An 11079-nucleotide genomic window follows, 5' to 3' on the forward strand; every position below is an offset into this window, starting at 1 on the left:
GAGAGGAAGGAGAGGGAGAGAGAGAGGGAGGAGAGGGAGAGGGAGAGGGAGAGGGAGAGGGAGAGGGAGAGGGAGAGGGAGAGGGAGGAGAGGGAGGAGAGGGAGGAGAGGGAGGAGAGGGAGGAGAGGGAGGAGAGGGAGGAGAGGGAGGAGAGGGAGGAGAGGGAGGAGAGGGAGGAGAGGGAGGAGAGGGAGGAGAGGGAGGAGAGGGAGGAGAGGGAGGAGAGGGAGGAGAGGGAGGAGAGGGAGGAGAGGGAGGAGAGGGAGGAGAGGGAGAGGGAGAGGGAGAGAGAGAGAGAGAGAGAGAGAGAGAGAGAGAGAGAGGCTAGTTTCTCAGAATCATTCCTAGCAATAGCATCAGAGCGAGGCAGACTCATTTTACCGATAAATTCCTCTTGGTACTTAAGTGTATTAAAAACTGAAGAGTTCTGTAGTGTAAAAATTAATTGCCACCCTTTCTCAACACTGTGCACTCTTACTTTCAGAAAGCAGTCGCAAGTGCGCACACCCACTCCAGTGCCCGCCTGGCTGTTCCGCATCTGAGATGTGGAAAGGGTCGCGGGCCAGCTTCCAAGAGCTGTGGTCCTAGGAATTTACTTTCTTCGTTTGCCAGAGCTTCTCAGTCTCTTTAAATTTCACTGCACCAACGCACATGCAGTCCCCCAGTGGATCTGGCCAACACTCAAGGTTGGTTTTCAAGCTCTCTGTAGCTCTCTGGGATGGAAAAGAATTCCTTTTCTAGCCCCGCCGAGGACTCGCTCAGCTCCTGTCACGTCTCATGCCTCCTTGCATCAGAGGGCACTCATGGCTGAACCTGGATCCACCTTTTTACCCAACACAATGCTACATAGCATTTCCCAGTGGCTCTTGCTGCCAGTGAAGGCAGGGGCTCCATGGTCTGGTGCCTTTCAAACCACTGCTCTCTGCCCGATGTTCCTGCCTCAGCACCCGATGCTGTAGCACAGGCTTACAGAAAGTTTCAACTAAAAAGTTTCCTTCTGACATTCCTATAGTTTATGCCCCGCCCCCCAGCTCCTCTCCCCCACCAGGTTCCTGTCCCCACTTAAACGGTCCACCTCCCACCTCCCACCTCTTCCATTTCCATGTGATCTCTCCACGCCCTTCTCCTCAGGAGCCTCGGTTTTTTCTCCTCTCAAAGGCTCTGTTTCAGCTTCTCGATTTCTGTATGCTCTTGCTGCCATAAACACACATGTATAAAATGGAGATGCTACCTGTGAGAGAGAACGTGCAGCATTTGTCTTTCTGAGCCTGGCTTATGTCAGTTAATTTGATATTTTCTACTTCCGTCCATCCCCCTGATGCTTCTTAATTTATTTTGATGTATGGCTGTTGTGCATATGAACCTCATTCTCATTATCCTTTTGTCTGTTGACAGACACCTAGGCTGCTGTGGAGAAAGCAGCAATAGCGTTCCTGTGCAACTGCCTCTGTGTGGGATATAAAATCCTCTGAGTGCATGCCCAAGACCGGAGTAGCTGAGTCTGTTTTTAGCGTTTTGAGGAATCTCCACGCTGATTTCCACAGTAGCTGGACTAATCGACACTTCTACCAACAATGAGCAGTGTTGTAAGATAATCCCTTCAGAGAACACACGAACTCTTAAAGCCAAGTCTCGGCTGTCTGGCAGGCTACAGTGGGAACTTGCCTGAGTCATACAGCCTTAAGACTTATTAATTTTGGCTTTTATGCACAAAAAACATATCCTGATTGACACGCTAGTTATCGAGAACAGTCAGTAGAGCTACAGAAGCCAAAAAATCAAAGTTAGAACATTCTCCACAATATGGACTATGAGGGCTAAGTCTTTGTTCTCGTTTTTGGCAGGTGCCAGGGTCTATGTGCAGGGCCCTTAGGTCAGAATGGTGTTCTGGTGCCTCCGCCATGGTGTGAGTTGTGCCTGCTACAGTAGAGTTCCTCCTTCTCCAAATCCTCGCCAACGTTTATTGTCTTTTTTTTTCTTTAAATCTTAGACACTCTGACTAGAGTAAGAAAGAATCTCAAAGTTATTTTAAGCTGCATTTCCCTGATGGCTAAGGGAGTTGCTGAACTCTTTTAAAATACATATTGGGCATCTTTTTCAATTTGCAAATTGTTAGCAATGTCCTCTGTATTAGTCAGGGTTCTCTAGAGTAATAGAACTGACAGAATGAGTGTGAGGTATATATATATATATATATATATATATATATATATATATAGATAGATAGATAGATAGATAGATAGATAGATAGATATGAAAGGCTTACAGATTCAGCTAGTCTAACAATGGCTGTCTATCAACAGAAGGTCCAAGAGTTCAGTAGTTGCTCTGTCCACAAGGCTGAATGTCTTAGCTGGTCCTCAATATACACAGGAATCTTGAAGAATTAGCCTCTAATGCCAGCAAGAGTGAGAGCCATCGGGCAAAGAGAGCAAGCTTCCTTCTTCCATATTGTTCCCGTAGGCTGCCAGCAGAAAGTGTGGCCCAGATTGAAGGTGAATCTTCCCACCTCAAAAGATCTGGATTAAAAGTGGCTCTTCCCTTTTCAAATGATTTAATTACAAAAGAATCCCACATAGGTGCACCCAACCACTTGGGTATTAGTTAATTTCAGATGTAGTCAAGCTGACAACCAAGAATAGCCATCACAGCCTTTTAACATTCTCCCCTCAATTCTATTTACTACAGGAAAGCTGTTCTGTGATAAATGGTTTTCTAACCCATTCCTAAGCCAAACTGAAGGCTTCACTGTGTTTATGTGAGAGGACTGTGCTGGACAGTTTGATGTCAACTTGACACAAACAAGAGTCACTGGAGAGGAGGGAGCCTCAATTAAGAAATCCACTTAATGCTCCCTACTGGGATGGCTCAGCGGTTAAGAGCACTAACTCCCCTCCCAGAGGTCCTGAGTTCAAGAAATCCCCTCAATGAGATTGGGCTGTATGCATGCCTGTAGAGTATGTTCCTAATTGTGATTAATTGTGAGGGCCCAGCCCTTTGTGAGTGGGATCACTCCTGGGCAGTTGGTCCTGGTTCTATAAGAAAGCTCTTCCAGAGCTTGACAAATACAGAGGTAGATGCTCGCAGCCAACCATTGGACTGAGAATAGGGTCCCCAATGGAGGAGTTAGAGCAAGGACTGAAGTAGCTGAAGGGGTTTGCAACCCCATAAGAAGAACACAATGTCAACCAACCAGACCCCCCGGAGCTCCCAGAGACCAAACCGCCATCCCAAGAGAACACAAGGATGGACCTATGGCTCCATCCACATATGTAGCAGAGGAGGGCCTTCTCAGGCATCAGTGGGAGGAGAGGCCCTTTATCAAGGCTTGATGCCCCAGTATAGAGGAATGTGGGGTGGGGGAAGAAGTGGGTGGTGGGTGGGTGAGTGAGGGAGCATCCTCATAGAAGCAGGGGGGATGGGATAGCAGGTTTCTGGAAGGAAACAGGGAAATGGGAAAACATTTAAAATGTAAATTTAAAAGTGCAATTAAAATAAGAGATGTGGCCTTGTTAGAGTGGGTGTAGCTTTGCTGGAGGAGGTGCATGACTAGGAAATGAGCTTTGAGGTATCTGAAGCTCAAACCAGCTCTTTCTCTCTGCGGCTTTCGGATCCAATACAGAAGTCTCAGCTCCTTCTCCAGCACCATGACTGCCTGCACACTGCCATGTTTCCACCAGATGATAATGGACTGAACCTCTGAACTGTAAGCCAGTGCCAATTAAATGTTTTCCTTTATAAGAGTTGCCATGGTCATAGTGTCTCATCACAAAAATAGGAACCCCAACTAAGACAGCCCTCTATCAGATGTGGAGTTGATGAAAATCTTCCCACATTCTGTAGGCTACCATTTTGCCCTATTGACAGTGTTCTTACGGAAGCTTTTCGGTTTCACGAGGTCCCGTTTACTAATTGTTGATCTTAGTGCCTGTGGCACAGGCGTTCTGTTCAGGAAGTTGTCTCCTATGCCAAAATTTTCAAGGCTGTTCCCCACTTTCTCTTCTATGAGATTCAGTGTATCTGGTTTTATACTGAGGTCTTTGATCCACTTGGACATGAATTTTGTGCAGGGGAGATGGATATGAAACTTCTTGCATTCTTCTACGTGCAAACATCCAGCTAAGCAAGCGCCATTTGTTAAAGATGCTTTCTTTTTTCCATTGTGTACTTTTGCCTTCTTTATTAGGAAGTCAGATGTGCTTAAGTATATGCATTTGTGTCTGAGTCTTTGATTTGATTCCATTGATCAGCATGTCTGTTTTTATGCCAATACCATGTGTTTTTTATTACGATTGCTCTGTAGTACAGCTTGGAATCACAGATGCTGACGCCTCTGGAAGTTGTGTTCTTGTACGGTATTGCTTTGACTATCCTGAGTATTTTTTTTTTTTGGTTCTTTTTTTCGGAGCTGGGGACCGAACCCAGGGCCTTGCGCTTCCTAGGCAAGCGCTCTACCACTGAGCTAAATCCCCAACCCCTATCCTGAGTATTTTTGGTTTTCCATACGAAGTTGAGAATTGTCCTTTCCAGGTCTGTAAAGAATTTCATTGGAAGTTTGATGGGGATTGCATTGAATCTGTAGACAGCTTTTGGTAGGATGGCCATTTTTACTATGTTAATCCTGCCAAGCCCATGAGCATGGGAGGATCCATCTTCTCATGTCTTCTTCAGTTTCTTCCTTCAAATCAGGTTCTGTCACACAAGGCTTTCACTTGCGTGGTTAGAGTTACTCTGAGGTATCTTATATTGTTTGTATCTATTGTGAAGGGTGTCATTTCTCTGGTTTCTTTCTCAGTTCATTTGTCAACTGTATCTTGGAGGGCTAATGATTTTTTTGTTTGTTTGTTTGTTTAGTTAATTTTGTATCCAGTCACTTTGCTGAAGCTATTTATCAACTGTAGGAGGGGTTCTCTGGTAAAAAAATTTGGAGTCACATATGTATACTATCATATCATCTGTGAATATTGATGCCTTAACTTCTTCTTTTCCAGTTTGTATCCCCTTTCTCTGTTTAGTTGTCTTCTTGCTCTAGCGAGAAATCCAAGTACCGTATGGAATAGATATGGAGAGAGTGGGCAGCCTTGTCTTGTCCCTGATTTTAGAGGAATTGTCTCGGGTTTCTCTCCATTTAATTTGATGTTAGCTATAGGCTTGCTGTAAATTGCCTTTGTTATGTTTGTTATGTTTGTTATGGTTATGTCCCTTGTATCCCTGATCTCTCCATGACTTTTAACAAGAAGTGGTATTTTAGTTTGTCAAAGGCTTTTTTAGCATCTAATGAGATAATCGTGTGGGTTTTTTTTTTCTTTCAGTTTGTTTACATGGTGGATGACATTGGCAGATTTTCTTTTCTTTTCTTTTTTTTTTTTTTTTTTTTTTGGAGCTGGGGATCAAACCCAGGGCCTTGCGCTTGCTAGGCAAGCGCTCTACCACTGAGCTAAATCCCCAACCCATGACGGTTGTTTTTACATGTTCTTGGATTTGGTTTGCAAGATTCTTGGATGGTTGGTGGATTTTTGTTGAGTATTTTTGCATCAATGTTCATAAGGGAAATTGGTCTAAAACTCTCTTTTTTTTATGGTATGTGGCTATGGCCTCATAAAATGAATTTGGCACTTTTCTTTCTGTTTCTATTTTGTGGAGTAACTTGAGAAGTATTGACATTAGCTCTTCTTTGAAAATCAGATAAATTTCTGCACTTAAAATGTTTGACCCTGGGCTTTATTTTTTGGTTCTGAGATTTTAATGACTGTTTTTATTTCCTTGGGTGTTGTGATGGTTTGTAATATGCTTGGCCCAGGGAGTGGCACTATTAGGATGTGTGGCTTTGTTGGAATAGGTGTGTCATTGTGGGTGTGGGCTAAAACCTTCACCCTAGCTACCTGGCAGTCAGTCTTCCACTAGCAGCTTTCAGATGAAGATGTAGAACTCTCAGCTCCTCCTGCACCATGCCTGCCTGGATGCTGCCATGCTCCTGCTTTGATGACAATGGACTGAACCTCTGAACCTGTAAGGTAGCCCCAATTAAGTGTTCTTTATAAGACTTGCCTTGGTCATGGAGTCTGTTCATAGCAGTAAAACTCCAACTAAAACAGGTGTCATGAGTCCACTTAAATTCTTTAACTGGTCTTGATTTAACTTCAGTATGTGTTATCTATAGAGAAAAATCCCAATTTCTCTTAGATTTTCCAATTTGGTAGAATACCAGTCATTTTAAGTATGTCCCTGTGATACTCTGGATTTCCTTGCTGTCTGTTATTTTCACCTTTTCAATTCTGGTTTTGTGAATGTGTATTCTCTCTCTCTCTCTCTCTCTCTCTCTCTCTCTCTCTCTCTCTCTCTCTCTCTCTGCTTTTTGGTGAGTTTGGCTAAGGGTTTGTCTCTCTTGTTTATTTTCTCAGAAAACCAACTCTTTGTCTCTTTGATTCTCTGTATTCTACTTTATTGATTTCAGCACTCGTGTGATTATTTCTTACCATCTACTTCTCTTCAGTGTGATTTCTTTTGGTTCTAGAGTCTTTTAGGTGTGCTGTTAAGTTGCTATTATGAGATCTTTCCAAGTTTTTTGTCATTTATGTAGACACTTAGTGCTATGAACTTTCCTCTTAGCACTGCTTTCATTGTGTCCCATAAATCTGTGTTTGCTGTGTATTAATTTTCATTGGACGCTAGGAAGTCCTTAATATCTTACTTTATTTCTGCCTTGACCCAGTTTTCATTCAGTAGAAAGTTGTTCTGTTTCCATGACTTTGTAGGCTTTCTGTCGTTTCTGTTGTTTCTATCCTTTTATCTACCTTTTATCTCTTTTTGATAGGACGCAGAGAGTAAGTTCATTTTTTTTGTATCTGTTGAGACTTGCTTTTTGAAGTATGTGGTCAGTTTTGAAGAAAGTTTTGTGAGGTGCTGTGAAGATTTATTCTTTTGTGTTTGGGTGAAATGTTTGGTAAATATCTGTTCGGTCTGCTTGGGCCATGGTATCTGTTAGCTCCAGTATTTTTCTGTTTAGTTTTTTGTCTAGATGACTTATCCATTGGTGGAAGTGGGATATGAAACCTCCCATTGTCAGTGTGTGAGGGTCGATGTGTGATTTAAGTTTTACTAATGTTTCTTTTACAAATGTGGGTGCCCTTGCACTCAGGTCATACATGTTAAAAACTGGAAAGTCATGTTGGTGAGTTTTTCCTTCAATGCATATAAAATGTCCTTCCCTGTCTCTTTTGATAAATTTGGGTTTGAGGTCTATTTTGTTAGATATTAGAATAGCTATACCAGCTTGCTTCTTAGGTGCATTTGCTTGGATTACCTTTTTTAAACCCTTTATTCTGAGGTAATGTCTATTCTTGATATTGAGGTGTGTTTCTTGGTACAACAGAAGAATAGATCCTGTTTTCACAACCATTCTGGTAATTTAGTCTTTTTACTAAGGAGTTAAAACCTTTGTTATTAAGAGATATCAATGACAAATGCTTGCTGTTTCCTGTTATTTTGGTGGTGACTGTGGTAGTGGTGGTGTGTGCCTGTACGCATGCATACGTGCATGCGTGTGTGCATGTGTCTTTCGCTCTTTTGATTTTGCTGGTATGAGATTATCTATTCCCAGTGTTCTCATGGGTATAGTGAGCCTCCCAAGGCTGGAGTTCATCTTCTATCACCTTCTATGGGGATGGATTTGTAGGTAGATAGATAGTGCTTAAATTTTACTTAAGCATGGAATATCTTATTTTCTCCATCTATAGCAATTGAAAGTTTTTCTGGGTATAGTCATCTGCCCGGGGATCCTTGGTCTCTTATCATCTGCCAAGGCCTTTCTGGAATTAAGAATCTCCACTGAGACATTGAGTACAATTCTAATAGAACTGCCTTTATATGCTGCTTGGTCTTTTTCCATTCAGCCTTTAATACTCTTTCTTGTTCCGTTTGTTTAGTGTTTTGATTATTATGTGGCAAGGGGATTTTATTTCCGGTCCAATATATTCAGTGTTCTGTATACTTCTTGTATCTTTATAGGCACTCCCTTCTTTACGTTAGGAAAATTTTCTTCTATGATTTTGTTGAAAACAAAGCAGCTAGAGAGATATAGGTCTGCCTTCAGCCTACTTGTTGCCCTGGAGGAGCAGATTTTGGGTGAGCAGGGGGTGCCTGTTGGAGTTGGGATCTGGGACAAAGCAACACATGGTAGGAGGGAGGTTAGGAGGGAATGGCCTGTTGATCCCACAGCAGATGTGGGCTGCGGGGAGCGATGATTGCAGCTGGTGTGCTGAGGCAGCTCTAGGGGTGAGACTGGAGGAGTGGGTCTGGGAGAGCCTTGTTTGTGCTCTTATTTAATTAAAGCAGTGGTTCTCAACCTTCCTAATGCTGTGACCCTTTAATACAGTTCTTTACTTTGTGGTGACTCCCAACCATAAAATTATTTTAGTTGCTACTTCGTAACTGTGATTTCACTACCGTTATGACTCACAATGTAAATATCTATTGGGCAGGACATCTGATGTGTGACCCCTGTAAAAGGGATGTTTGACCACTCAAAGGGATCTCAATGCACAGGCTAGGGAACCACTGCATAAAAGTGTTAATATTTAGTAGCCAGACAGTTTAATGTGATATTGTTTTGTTTTGTTTCCCTTCAGGCAAAGAACAAATAAGCTGTTACTGACAGTACTTGTGTGGACTTTAGTCCTCCCAGCTTTGGCAGTGCAAACTGACAACTGCTTCCAGTTGTAGGGCTCTACAATAGGCCTTACAGGAAAAAGAAATGGCTTTATATACCCAAGTACATTTGTACACACAAGTACAAGCACACACACGCACACATACACATGCACACATACAAACACATACATACATACACACATACACACTCATGTGCGCACACACACTATATATACATACATACACATACACATGTGCACACACACATACACACATAGGCACTCTCACACATACATGTGCACACACTCACACATGCACAGAAGCACACACATACACATGCACACATGCTCACACACATGCACATGTACAGGGACTCACACAAGCATGTGCCTCGTTTTTCTCACATAGACATTCTTGCATGGGCTTTGACATTGCAAACAATCTCACCATTTCTCTTATTCCTATAGAGATTCTTACACAACTGGCATTCATGCATGCTGCACTAGTATCCTCATTGATGAAGGGCAAATTTGAGTTTACAGTTCAGTGTATCACTGTGTAGAGGGGCAGAACAGTTCACACCATACTATGGAAACCAAAAGGCAGAGAAAGATGAGACACAGGAAGGAGTCAGGGCAACATCGAACCCCCAAGGATGTACACTCAGTGTCCAGCTTCCTTCAATTATACCCTACCTGCTACCTCCAATCCCCTCCTAAGAGGCTATCCTTTTATGAAACTCTCAAGGATTAATATTGAGTAGGCCAGAACCCCAGACTTACCCGGGAGTGTTTTTTCCTTATCTCCCTGGTTACCTGATGATGAAGGCTAACCATTGCATGCCCATATGCCCCTTCCAAACTCACACATGTTTTTCACTTTGGTACCCTTACACACACACACACACACACACACACACACACACACACACACACACAGAGTTTTCTCCCATAACTCACACCCACAATTTATAACCCCCCCAATGTACACTTGCAATTTACACAGACACACTCTCTTATGCACATACACTCACAGCTACGTTCCTCCTGGCATGTGGGTCTCCCCTGATCCTTCAGCCAAGTTTGCAGGACTTGAGATGAAGTCTAAAGCTGGAGGGCACTTCTTACAGACTGGCTTCCAGAGGGAAACGCCTTTGCTTCGATTTCTCGCCCTTGAGTACTTGCTCATTGCCTCTTAAGGGCCACTCTTCCCTGGTTCCTCCCCAGCTCCTCCAGGAAGGGAAGGGATGGGCTCATCCCACATCAAGGGGGGAGGGATCAGAAAGGAGCCAGTGGCCTTTCTAACTCTATTTTAGAAGTTGCTGGGAGAGAGGAAGTCGGATTACGCTCTGGGTGTGGTTTAAATGAAGATGCTGGGTCTCGATTGCCTGTGGCATCCCTGTTCCCTTATTACCGCAAGTGCTGAAGCTCAGCTGAACCCGAAAGTGGCTGTTGGGAGTGCTTGACCACCACCCTCCATGACTGTGCTCTTTCACCACACTCTCAGCCTGTTTGCCTGATGCCCACGGGCCTTCAGCACATTGAGTGGGGCTTTAAGAACGCCTGCAGTCACCATCAGCTTGTCAGCGAGGCTGTCAACAAAGCAGCTGATTGCACCTCGTGGTTGTGATAAACTCGATTGGCATGCAAATTTCCAATGTCTTATTTGAAGCAATTTTAATCTAGGTTAAATGTAGCCTGTCAAATTCCTACTCTTTCCACGCAAGAGCCATGGCAGGGGTGGGGAAACTCAGGGGAAAGGAAAGGGTCTCCAGTGGCAGGCAGGGGAGAGGGGAAAAAAAGGGACAGAGAAAAGTGCCCATGTCCCCAAAGAGAGCTCCAGTCCTAAGAAGCAGGGTAGCATTGGATACATGGAGGGTCTAGCCTGGAGTAGGTCAGAAAGACAGTTGCAGCTTTGATTCCCGGGCACTGGGTTGTAGAGGAGAGCTGTAGTCTCCCTGAGATCAAGGAAGGGGCTGAGTCATAGTTTTTGTGGGACTTAGTACACAGAGGACAGCCTTGGATATAGTAGTGTGTGCTTACTAACTGGAAACGGTATCAGGTATGATGGGACTGGCTAGGGATGGTGAATGTTCAAAATCTACCCTTCTAGAGACTGGAGAAATGTCTCAGTGTAAAGTGCTTGCTCTCCAAACATGAGATGGGATCTCCACTGCACACATGAAAACCTCTCACACATCTGTAACCCCAGCAAGGTTTCAGGACAGTAGATAGATGATCCCAGGTCTCAGGTGGCCAGCCAAGTCCAGACAAAATATGGGCTTCAGGTCCAGAGAGAGCCATGTCTCAAAACATGATATAGGCAATGATTAAGGAAAGCACCTTGATGTCAACCTCTGGCCTCGACACTTGTGCACAGGGGCAAGTTCTCTTGCACATACATGTAAGGATCCCCCATAGACACACACA

Source organism: Rattus norvegicus, chromosome 1 (assembly GCF_036323735.1).
Source record: "Rattus norvegicus strain BN/NHsdMcwi chromosome 1, GRCr8, whole genome shotgun sequence".
Taxonomy (NCBI): Eukaryota; Metazoa; Chordata; class Mammalia; order Rodentia; family Muridae; genus Rattus; species Rattus norvegicus.